The sequence below is a fragment of the Punica granatum genome, chromosome 4 (genome assembly GCF_007655135.1).
Source record: "Punica granatum isolate Tunisia-2019 chromosome 4, ASM765513v2, whole genome shotgun sequence".
In the NCBI taxonomy this organism is placed as follows: Eukaryota; Viridiplantae; Streptophyta; class Magnoliopsida; order Myrtales; family Lythraceae; genus Punica; species Punica granatum.
Window position 1 is genome coordinate 35,595,988 of NC_045130.1, and position 10,971 is coordinate 35,606,958.

The window sequence follows — 10,971 nt, forward strand, 5'->3', positions numbered from 1 at the left end:
CGTGCCTTAAACACCCCTGCCCTTAACAACTGACTCGAGCCAAGCATCCTCTTCCGTGCTCGGGTAAGGGGGGACAAATACCAAACTAGCCTCGAGCTCCGCACTTAGACCTAGCTAGAGGTGCACCTTTAGCTACCTCGGAACTGAACTGGGCCACTCTTGGGCCTGATTAACATGAGGCGCACTCTTGGCTACCTCGAAATCGAATCTGGCGTGATGTGAGCCCACACATGAGCGCACGGAAGCATAACCCGCTCTGATACCATATAAAATACTCACTTGGACCTACACGGACTTGAGCCCATATGCAACCCAAAATCTTAAGCTGATAGGTTACTGGACCTAAATCTCATATAAGCTTGTGGTTTCTTTCTTAATTTTTCGATGTGGTACAACATATCTCAACTGACAGCAACTCCCACTCCCAAGGGTTTTTTAATAAAAATATATTCTCACAATTAAAAAAAGAAAAGAAAAGCCTGCAATAGAATTGAACAAGAGGAGAGGGAGCTGGCAGCAGGGACCTCGCCAGATGTCCCCACTACCGACCCTACGTGGTCATTCGGCACCCGACAAGGGCGGTGGTGGCCCTGGCAAGGCTCCCTCGAATGTTGGACACGGCCGTCTGATCCCTTTGCAAATATATATAAAAATAAGCTCAAATTCTACCAGCAAGTGTACTGGGTCAGATCAAGTAATATAGTGATGAATAGAGTGTCGATCCCACAAGGATTAATTAAGTACTAAACCTATATTAGATTCTATTATTATCTAAGCAATCAAATTAAGAGAATTAACTAATTAACTACTAATCAACCTAAATCGTCACAAAGAGCAGAAAGAGAATTGTACGAAAATATATCAATTGAAAGTGGGAAAAACAGAATCCACCCTAGTTTCACTAATCAGATTGCCATCATGTTATATAGACTGATAGCTATGTGATTATTCAAGTGAGTTTATCAAGCCTTTAAAATTAAAGTCTTAAACCTCTAATTAATCAATCAGCTCCCGCATCTCTAATTAATAGTGGACTCTAAATTATAATCATACACCTTCCAGTGCTATGATTGTCTAATGCCCTAAATTAATTATCCCTAATGTCTTAGCGAATAACTAACTAGAAACATTGCATTAATCCCTGGATAATCTCTAATTAAACTAATTAACGCAGCTATCGCATTTAACTAATTAGTCTAATCAAGAATTCCTAACAAACACTATATCAACTCCCGTATCAATAGTGTTTCTAACAATTATAACCAATTAAGAATTAAAATTGAAATTATAGGAATTGCAATCATGAATCATCAACACATCTATTAATCCTATAACATGGCGACAATCATCATATTAGCTACCTAGGGTTTCATCATATTCCCACAAAAGAAGCTTAGAATATCATGGAATTGAAAACACAATTATAATTCCAAGGAGTCATTGCAATAGAATTCATATTCAGCAGTAAACTCAAGATATTGAATCCTAAAACAAAAACCCAACAATTCCTTTAAGGAATTATCTCTTCCACAATTCTTCGCTTCAAATCAATTGATTCAGGTGACGGCTCCAGACAAGACCCTCTCCAAAAACTCTCTAGGTTAAAAGAATGGTGAAAGATGGCTCCCCCCCTAGGGTTTCCTAATCTTGTTATGAGGAGTATTTATATCCACAACAAAAAAAAGATTTCCGAAAGATATATGCTGGCTCCAAATTGCGCAAAACTCCTCAATATTGCTCGTAATTCCATCTAAGTCCTCAAAGACCTACAATATCAAATTACACATAATTAAGCACCGACTTCTTATAATTTCTATAAAATTAATAATAATTTAACATGAATTGCACAATAAAATATGAGTATAATATGCCCTTATCAACTTCCCCACACTTGAACTTTTGCTTGTCCTCAAGCAAAATAAATAAGACCAAGGAAAGAAATCTATCAGAGAGAGTACAAATTTTCATATTCACTGATTTAAGCATTTGATATCTCATAATTTATTACTCGTTATTTTGTGGTGCCCACTGCTCAAACCAAACTGGAAACATGTGATCAGAGTACTACAGTTGAAATTAACCAGCTAATCTAGAGAAAGCAAATTTTAATCCAAGCGTTTAGCCTAAGATTTCTATTTCAAAAGTAAATACTCAGTCCTATAAGGAAAAATACACATTTAAACTTCATAGCTGTTAGCAGGCATATAATCCCTCTAATTTTCCCTCTAAGCAAGTCAACAAGGTAGTGAAAGCATATGGTATCTGCTTCGTCCCTAGGTTTTCTTCCTTTTTATTACAAGTCTTAATTTATTTTTTTGTTTTTGCATTCAATTTTTCCTTTCTGTTTAAGAAGCAAATTTTTTTTTTTTTCAAGTCCAATTTTTGTTTGAACTTGTGCCTTTCCGCTCTTCTCGTTATAGTGAGTTCATTGAGTCGGCACATCCCGGGCTCATCACCCAAGTGACCGGGTTTTAAAGGGACCCCTACGAACTCTTCCTCACTCTAACATTCAAGTTAGGATACTCATAACTCAATTCTTGAGTCATTGGAGTAAAGGCTATGCTTGCTTTTTTTTTTTTTTGAATGCTCACTAACACTTTTCAGACTTCTTTTATAGGAATCACTAAGTACAAAGCTTCTTCTACCTCTTTCACTAAATGTTAAAGTGCTATTAGAATAATTAAAAAGAGGATATACTAACTAACTTTGCTTAGAAGTAGACCTGTTTATTTTTCACTTAAGGACTTGACCGACTCTTAAACTTCAAACTCTAGGGCTAAAAACTAGGTAAATTTGATTTCTAAAGATTTGACTAATTAATTTTAACTAAGTACAAAAATCACAACAGTGGTGAGTAGGGCGCCTAAGTGAGTCAATTTTTTTCAAACAATTCCTGAACAAATGCTATCAACAGTATTCTTCGTACAATCTCTAGATTTCAATAATTAAAAAAAATTAAAAAAAAAAAAGAATTTGGCCTAACAATTGCCAGATAACTTAAGGACAATTATAATTCAAGGTGACAGGGAAGTATAACTATTTATCAACAAAGACAGGCATCAGATGTCATGAGTAACAAATTAAATCACAGAATTCAGACATCAACACTATACTCAATTTTATACTCCATCTGTTTAGTATCTCCCTTCCCCACACTTAGATTAAACAGTGTCCTCACTGTTCCTAATGTAGCTCTAGTAAAACGAAAATAAAAATAAAGAACATAAGAGAAAAAGAGATACTAGTACTTCCCCGGTTTCGAAAAATTAAGTTGAAGCAATTGGAGTTCCAACTGGTATAGCAATAGAGAGAGTCAGCAGTTGTTATCCACCCTGGCTTCAAAAACAAAAAGAAAACAACAAAAAGAACAAAAATAGCAGATAATCCATCTTAACTAAAACAATCAAATAGCAAATATCCCAAGTCTACCCAATGAGTGGGTGCTTGATAAAGTACAAACCAACAGCAAATCAAAATAAAACAAATGAAGCAAAAGAATTGAGAGCCAACAGGGACTTTAGCTCTCAGACATGGGCTGCCTCCCATGAAGCACTTAGTTTATAGTCGCTAGTTCGACTTTTCCAATTCTTCAACCGAATTTGCTAGATCCACCGTAGTGGCATCACCATCAATATTTTCCCCTTCAAAGTAATGCTTGAGAAGATGACCGTTTACTTTAAAAGTGCGGTCATCTTCTGACTTCAGCTCAACTGCACCATAGGGAAAAACATTAGAAATAACAAATGGTCCAGACCATCGAGATTTTAACTTACCTGGGAACAACTTCAAGCGAGAGTTGTATAATAGGACTTTCTGACCAGGCAAAAACTCTCGCTTTAGGATGTTCCTATCATGCCATCGCTTGGCTCGCTCCTTGTATATCCTAGCATTTTCATATGCTTCCTCTCTCATCTCAGCCATCTGATTCAATTGGAGCAATCTCTTTTCACCTGCAGCTTGTAAATCAAAGTTAAGGTATTTTATGGCCCAATATGCTTTGTGCTCAAGCTCTACTGGTAGGTGACATGATTTACCATAAACAATCTTGTATGGGGACATTCCTATGGGGGTTTTGAAAGCTGTCCTGTAAGCCCACAATGCATCATCAAGTTTTAAAGACCAATCTTTCCTAGATGCATTGACTGTTTTCTCTAAGATACGCTTTATTTCCCTATTGGACACCTCAACCTGTCCACAAGTCTGTGGATGATAAGGGGTGGCAATTTTATGAGTAACTCCATATTTTGATAATAATTTTTCAAATTGCCGATTGCAAAAATGTGATCCCCCATCACTTATAATGGCTCTAGGTACCCCAAATCTTGAAAAGATGTTCTTTTTCAAAAATCTGATTACAACTCTGGCATCATTACTTTGTAGAGCAACTGCTTCTACCCATTTTGAAACATAATCAACAGCCACAAGAATATATTTATTTGAAAAAGAAGAGGGAAAAGGACCCATAAAGTCTATTCCCCACACATCAAAAAGCTCAATTACAAGAATGCTATTTTGTGGTACTTCATGTCTCCTAGAAATATTGCCAGTTCTTTGGCATGGAGCACAAGACATAATGTAATTCCTGCAATCATGAAATACTCTAGGCCAATAAAATCCACAAGATAAGATCTTAGTTGCAGTTCTTTCCACACCAAAGTGGCCTCCTGCTTCCTTAGAATGACAGTGTTGTATTATGCTAAGTTGTTCAGTTTCAGGCACACAGCGTCTAATTACTTGGTCAGCACAATATTTAAACAGATATGGTTCATCCCAAAAATAGTATTTCACATCATGCAAAAATTTCTTTTTCTGTTGAGATGACAAACCATATGGTGTGATGTTGCTAACCATGTAATTGACTATATCAGCATACCAAGGTAATCCTTGGATTTCTGCTACATGCAATTGTTCATCAGGGAACTTTTCATTAATGGGTGAATCTAAACAATCAGATTCCAAACGGGATAAGTGATCAGCCACTACATTTTCAGTTCCCTTTGTGTCTCTAATTTCCAGGTCAAATTCTTGTAGCAGTAGAATCCAACGAATTAGCCTAGGTTTAGCATCAGCTTTGGCAAACAAATATTTCAGGGCAGCATGGTCTGTGTATACTATGATCTTAGAACCTATCAGATAAGGCCGAAACTTGTCACATGCAAATATGACTGCTAAAAGCTCCTTTTCAGTTGTGGCATAGTTCTTTTGGGCCTCATTTAAAGTTCTACTAGCATAGTATATTGCATGAAATACCTTACCTCTCCTTTGCCCAAGTACTGCTCCTACAGCATAGTCGCTGGCATCACACATCAGCTCAAACGGAAGCTCCCAATTAGGTGCAACGATCACTGGTGCAGAAGTGAGTTTCTCCTTCAATAAATTGAATGCCTGCAAACAATTGTCATTAAAAACAAAAGCAGAATCTTTTTCAAGTAAATTACAAAGAGGTCTAGAGATTTTAGAAAAGTCCTTGATAAATCTCCTGTAGAAGCCAGCATGTCCTAAGAAGCTCCTTACTCCTTTTGTTGAAGTGGGTGGTGGCAACTTCTCTATTATCTCCACTTTTGCTCGATCAACTTCAATCCCTTTCTTTGACACCTTGTGACCTAAGACTATACCCTCTCTTACCATAAAATGACATTTCTCCCAGTTCAGAAGCAGATTAGTCTCCTTACATCTTTTAAGCACACAGCCTAAATTTGTCAGACAAGATTCAAATGACTTCCCAAAAACAGAGAAATCATCCATAAATATTTCAATAAAATTCTCTAACATGTCAGAAAATATAGACATCATGCACCTCTGGAAAGTGGCAGGTGCATTACAGAGACCGAAAGGCATTCTCCTAAAGGCAAAAGTGCCATAAGGACAAGTAAATGTGGTTTTCTCCTGGTCCTCGGGTGCTATATGAATCTGATTGTAACCAGAATAACCATCTAGAAAACAATAATAATCATGCCCTGCAAGTTTTTCTAGCATCTGATCAATGAAGGGGAGGGGGAAATGGTCTTTACGGGTAGCATCATTTAGTTTCCTGTAATCTATACAAACTCTCCACCCAGTCACAGTACGAGTCGGGATTAATTTATTGACCTCATTTTTAACCACAGTCATACCACCCTTTTTGGGCACTACTTGAACAGGACTAACCCATTTACTATCTGAGATAGGATAGATAATACCTGCATCCAACAGTTTAAGCACTTCTTTCTTCACTACCTCTTTGAGAGTTGGGTTAAGTCGCCTCTGTGGTTGCACTATGGGTTTGCACTCAGCTTCCAACATTATCCTGTGAGTGCAAATCAAAGGGCTGATCCCTTTGATATCTGCAATAGTCCATCCTATTGCCTCCTTGTGCTCTCTCAGCACGCTTAGGAGCTGTTGCTCCTGATCACCTGTCAAGGAAGAAGAGATAATTATTGGCAAAGTATCATCTATTCCAAGATAGGCATATTTTAAATGGCTAGGCAATGGTTTAAGTTCTAGCACCGGGGACTGTGTCAAAGATGATACTGGTTTTGTCGCACTAGTGCCCAGCTCCTCATAGTAGCGAGCCTTGATTTCTGATACCTTCTCCACAGATTCTTCCTCATGCTCATCATCATCACTCCAATCGTCCAGATCCCTAAGGACTGATTCCATTGTATCCACACCTGCTTTCTCCTCCACAGACTCAGAGATAAGCTCATCAATAATATCAATGGGTGTAACATGATTTGCCATCATCAAATTTCTTTATGGCGTCATAAACATTAAAAGTTATTTGTTCATTCATAACTCTTAAAGTGAGCTTACCTTGTTCCACATCTATTAATGCTTTACCTGTCGCAAGGAACGGTCTGCCAAGGATCATGGGCACCTCTCTGTCCTCCTCCATCTCCAAGACTATGAAGTCGACTGGAAATATGAATTTGTCTACCTTCACCAGGACATTCTCAACAATACCCTTTGGATATTTGATACTCCTGTCAGCAAGTTGCAAGGTAATATGAGTTTTCTTGCATTCTCCAAGTCCAAGTTTCCTGAAAATAGACAGAGGCATTAAATTTATACTTGCACCTGAATCAATAAGAACGTTCTCAAAATGAAAATTCCCTATAGTACAAGGAACAGTGAAACTCCCCTGATCTCTTTGTTTGCGTGGTAAGTTAGGCAAGTCCTTTTGGAGAATCATAGAACACTCTCCTGTAAGCATCACAGGCTCACTCCCATCAAACTTCCTCTTTTTAGTGAGCAGATCCTTCATGAATCTAGCATATGAAGGCATCTGCTGGAGTGCTTCTGCAAATGGAATGTTGATTTGCAGCTTTTTAAAAACATCTAGGAATTTAGCAAATTGGGCGTCCAACTGTTGTTGCTTCAATCTTCCTGGAAAAGGGACAGGAGGAACATACGGTTTCACCCCTAGTGACTTCTGCCTTGGTTCCTCCACCTTTTGCTTACCTTTGTCTTTCTCCGGACTCTCCTCCTGAGTTTGAGCTTTTCTATTGACTATTTCCAATTCCTTGCCACTCCTCAGCATTATAGCATTGACACCCTTGGGGTTCTCTTCAGTGTTGCTGGGTAAAGACCCTGATGGTCTATTACTCAATTGCTGAGAAATCTGACTAATCTGACCCTCTAGGTTTCGAATAGTGGCTTGTTGATTCTGTAGCATGGTGTCAGTCTTTTGCATATAGCTCAACATGAGCTCTTCCATTCTCGACTGACTTTGCTGAGGTGGAGCATTCTGAGCAGGGCCTTGCTTTTGGAATCCAGGTGGCGGTTTAAGTGCATTATTCTCATTCCTCCATGAGAAATTAGGATGATTACGCCACCCGGGATTGTAAGTGTTCGAATAAGGCCCTTGATTACTCCGTTGGAAGTTGTTGACAAAGTTCACTTGCTCTCCATTGGGTGAAGCCGAGGGATTTCCAGACATGCATTCAAGAGTCGAATGTGGTCCTGAACACAACTCACAAAAAGCAACCTGATTAGTATTAAAAGAATGTGCTGAGGTGAGTTTACTTACCTGGGTAGTGAGAGCTGAAATCTGGGTTGTCAAATTAGCAATAGTGTCCATGTCATTGACTGATGCCACTCTTGATTTACTTCTTTCATTCTGCCAATTATGTGCACTGGAGGCCATCTCTTCTATCAAAGCACTTGCTTCATCATAATTCTTACCCATCAGTGCGCCTCCTGCTGCAGCATCTACTAGAGACCTCAATGTATCATCCAGGCTAAGATAGAAGACCTCAATTAGGAGATTATCTGGCAATCCGTGATGTGGGCACTTTCTGATTGCCTCCTTGAATCTCTCCCATGCCTCATAAAGTGATTCACCATTGAACTTGGTGAAGTTAGTGATTTCGTTCCTCAATCTTGCAGTCCTAGCTGGTGGGAAAAATCTCCTGAGAAACTTAGATGAAAGGTCGGCCCAGGTGGTGATGGACTCTTGTGGCAGTGAATTGAACCAAGCTCTCGCTTTATCCCTAAGCGAGAAAGGAAAAAGCTGTAATCTAATAACATCATCAGTGACATTATTCATCTTTACCGTGTTACAGTATTGGAGGAATCCTGCAATATGCTCATCAGGACTCTCGTTGGGATATCCTCCAAACTGATTTGATTGAACCATCTGGATGAGTGCTGGCTTCAGTTCAAAGTTATTAGCTGGAATAGTGGGCCTTCTGATCGCAGAACCCATAATAGTAGGTACTGCATAGTCTCGAAGTGCTCTGGCAGCACCCTGTATTTGGCGGTTGATGTCATCATCTGCCATCTCAACTACCTGCAATTCTTCCCTTCTTCTGTTCTCTCTTCTCAACCGATGCAAGGTGCGCTCTATCTCAGGATCTAATGGTAGAAGTTCAGCACTTCTACTCCTGCGCATAGAATACCTGCAAAGAGAACAAGAAATAAACACACAGTAAAGTGCGCCTAAATTAACAATAGAACTAAAGGTGGTCTAATATTAAGTTAATCCCCGGCAACGGCGCCAAAAACTTGATCCCTTTGCAAATATATATAAAAATAAGCTCAAATTCTACCAGCAAGTGTACTGGGTCAGATCAAGTAATATAGTGATGAATAGAGTGTCGATCCCACAAGGATTAATTAAGTACTAAACCTATATTAGATTCTATTATTATCTAAGCAATCAAATTAAGAGAATTAAATAATTAACTACTAATCAACCTAAATCGTCACAAAGAGCAGAAAGAGAATTGTACGAAAATATATCAATTGAAAGTGGGAAAAACAGAATCCACCCTAGTTTCACTAATCAGATTGCCATCATGTTATATAGACTGATAGCTATGTGATTATTCAAGTGAGTTTATGAAGCCTTTAAAATTAAAGTCTTAAACCTCTAATTAATCAATCAGCTCCCGCATCTCTAATTAATAGTGGACTCTAAATTATAATCATACACCTTCCAGTGCTATGATTGTCTAATGCCCTAAATTAATTATCCCTAATGTCTTAGCGAATAACTAACTAGAAACATTGCATTAATCCCTGGATAATCTCTAATTAAACTAATTAACGCAGCTATCGCATTTAACTAATTAGTCTAATCAAGAATTCCTAACAAACACTATATCAACTCCCGTATCAATAGTGTTTCTAACAATTATAACCAATTAAGAATTAAAATTGAAATTATAGGAATTGCAATCATGAATCATCAACACATCTATTAATCCTATAACATGGCGACAATCATCATATTAGCTACCTAGGGTTTCATCATATTCCCACAAAAGAAGCTTAGAATATCATGGAATTGAAAACACAATTATAATTCCAAGGAGTCATTGCAATAGAATTCATATTCAGCAGTAAACTCAAGATATTGAATCCTAAAACAAAAACCCAACAATTCCTTTAAGGAATTATCTCTTCCACAATTCTTCGCTTCAAATCAATTGATCCAGGTGACGGCTCCAGACAAGACCCTCTCCAAAAACTCTCTAGGTTAAAAGAATGGTGAAAGATGGCTCCCCCCCTAGGGTTTCCTAATCTTGTTATGAGGAGTATTTATATCCACAACAAAAAAAAGATTTCCGAAAGATATATGCTGGCTCCAAATTGCGCAAAACTCCTCAATATTGCTCGTAATTCCATCTAAGTCCTCAAAGACCTACAATATCAAATTACACATAATTAAGCACCGACTTCTTATAATTTCTATAAAATTAATAATAATTTAACATGAATTGCACAATAAAATATGAGTATAATATGCCCTTATCACCGTCCAAATTATGTAATTATTGGGCTAATCATATATAAGAAAGGCGTGTATTATAGATAATACATCTGGCACCGAAAACAAGCCCAATCAATTTGCGAGGGGAAAAAAAATCTTAATTGGTCAGTGGTATATTGCTGACTATTGAATTGTTCTTGATTGTTGGAGAAAGGTGATTCATGATATAACCATTCGATGATACAAAATTTTCCAATTCAAGTTTTAATAGCTATTTTTTTATGAACTTGTTATTTGAAAGTTCAATTTGGCCCCAATTAATCTAGTCAAATCAGGTCGGTCCACTAAGGGATAATACTCTCTCAATTTTGATTTTTTCCATTCACAAAACTCGAATTCGAGACCTTACTTTAGAGAAACAAGTGTCGAACTACTTGAACAAATCTACATTAGTTTAATAGCTATTTTAATGGTTGTAATTTGACTATAAAAAATTGGACCCGACAACCGCAGAGATTGATATTATGGAATATTGATTTTCCAAGTGATTTATTGTGGACTATTCCATAACTTATGACTAGATGAAGCCCAATCACTAGAGGTACTCTGTTTTTTTCATTTTTTTATTAGGTAAATAAAAGTCATTCCATATCTTATAGGAGTTTTTTTTTATTGGGTAAATAAAAGTCATTCCATATCTAATAGGAGTTTCAACCTTATATTAAATGGTGGAAATTGAAATTTTGGAAAATTAATTTTCCAAGTGATAGTGTTGT

At 37.5% G+C, this 10,971-nt stretch overlaps 1 non-coding gene across 1 annotated transcript; it reads left to right on the forward strand.

Moving 5' to 3' along the window:
• Positions 1-8,255: 8,255 nt before the first annotated feature.
• Positions 8,256-8,362, forward strand: LOC116206485. Its single transcript, XR_004156714.1, has one exon. It is a non-coding gene; the product is annotated as a small nucleolar RNA R71 (small nucleolar RNA).
• The last annotated feature ends 2,609 nt before the right edge of the window (positions 8,363-10,971 follow it).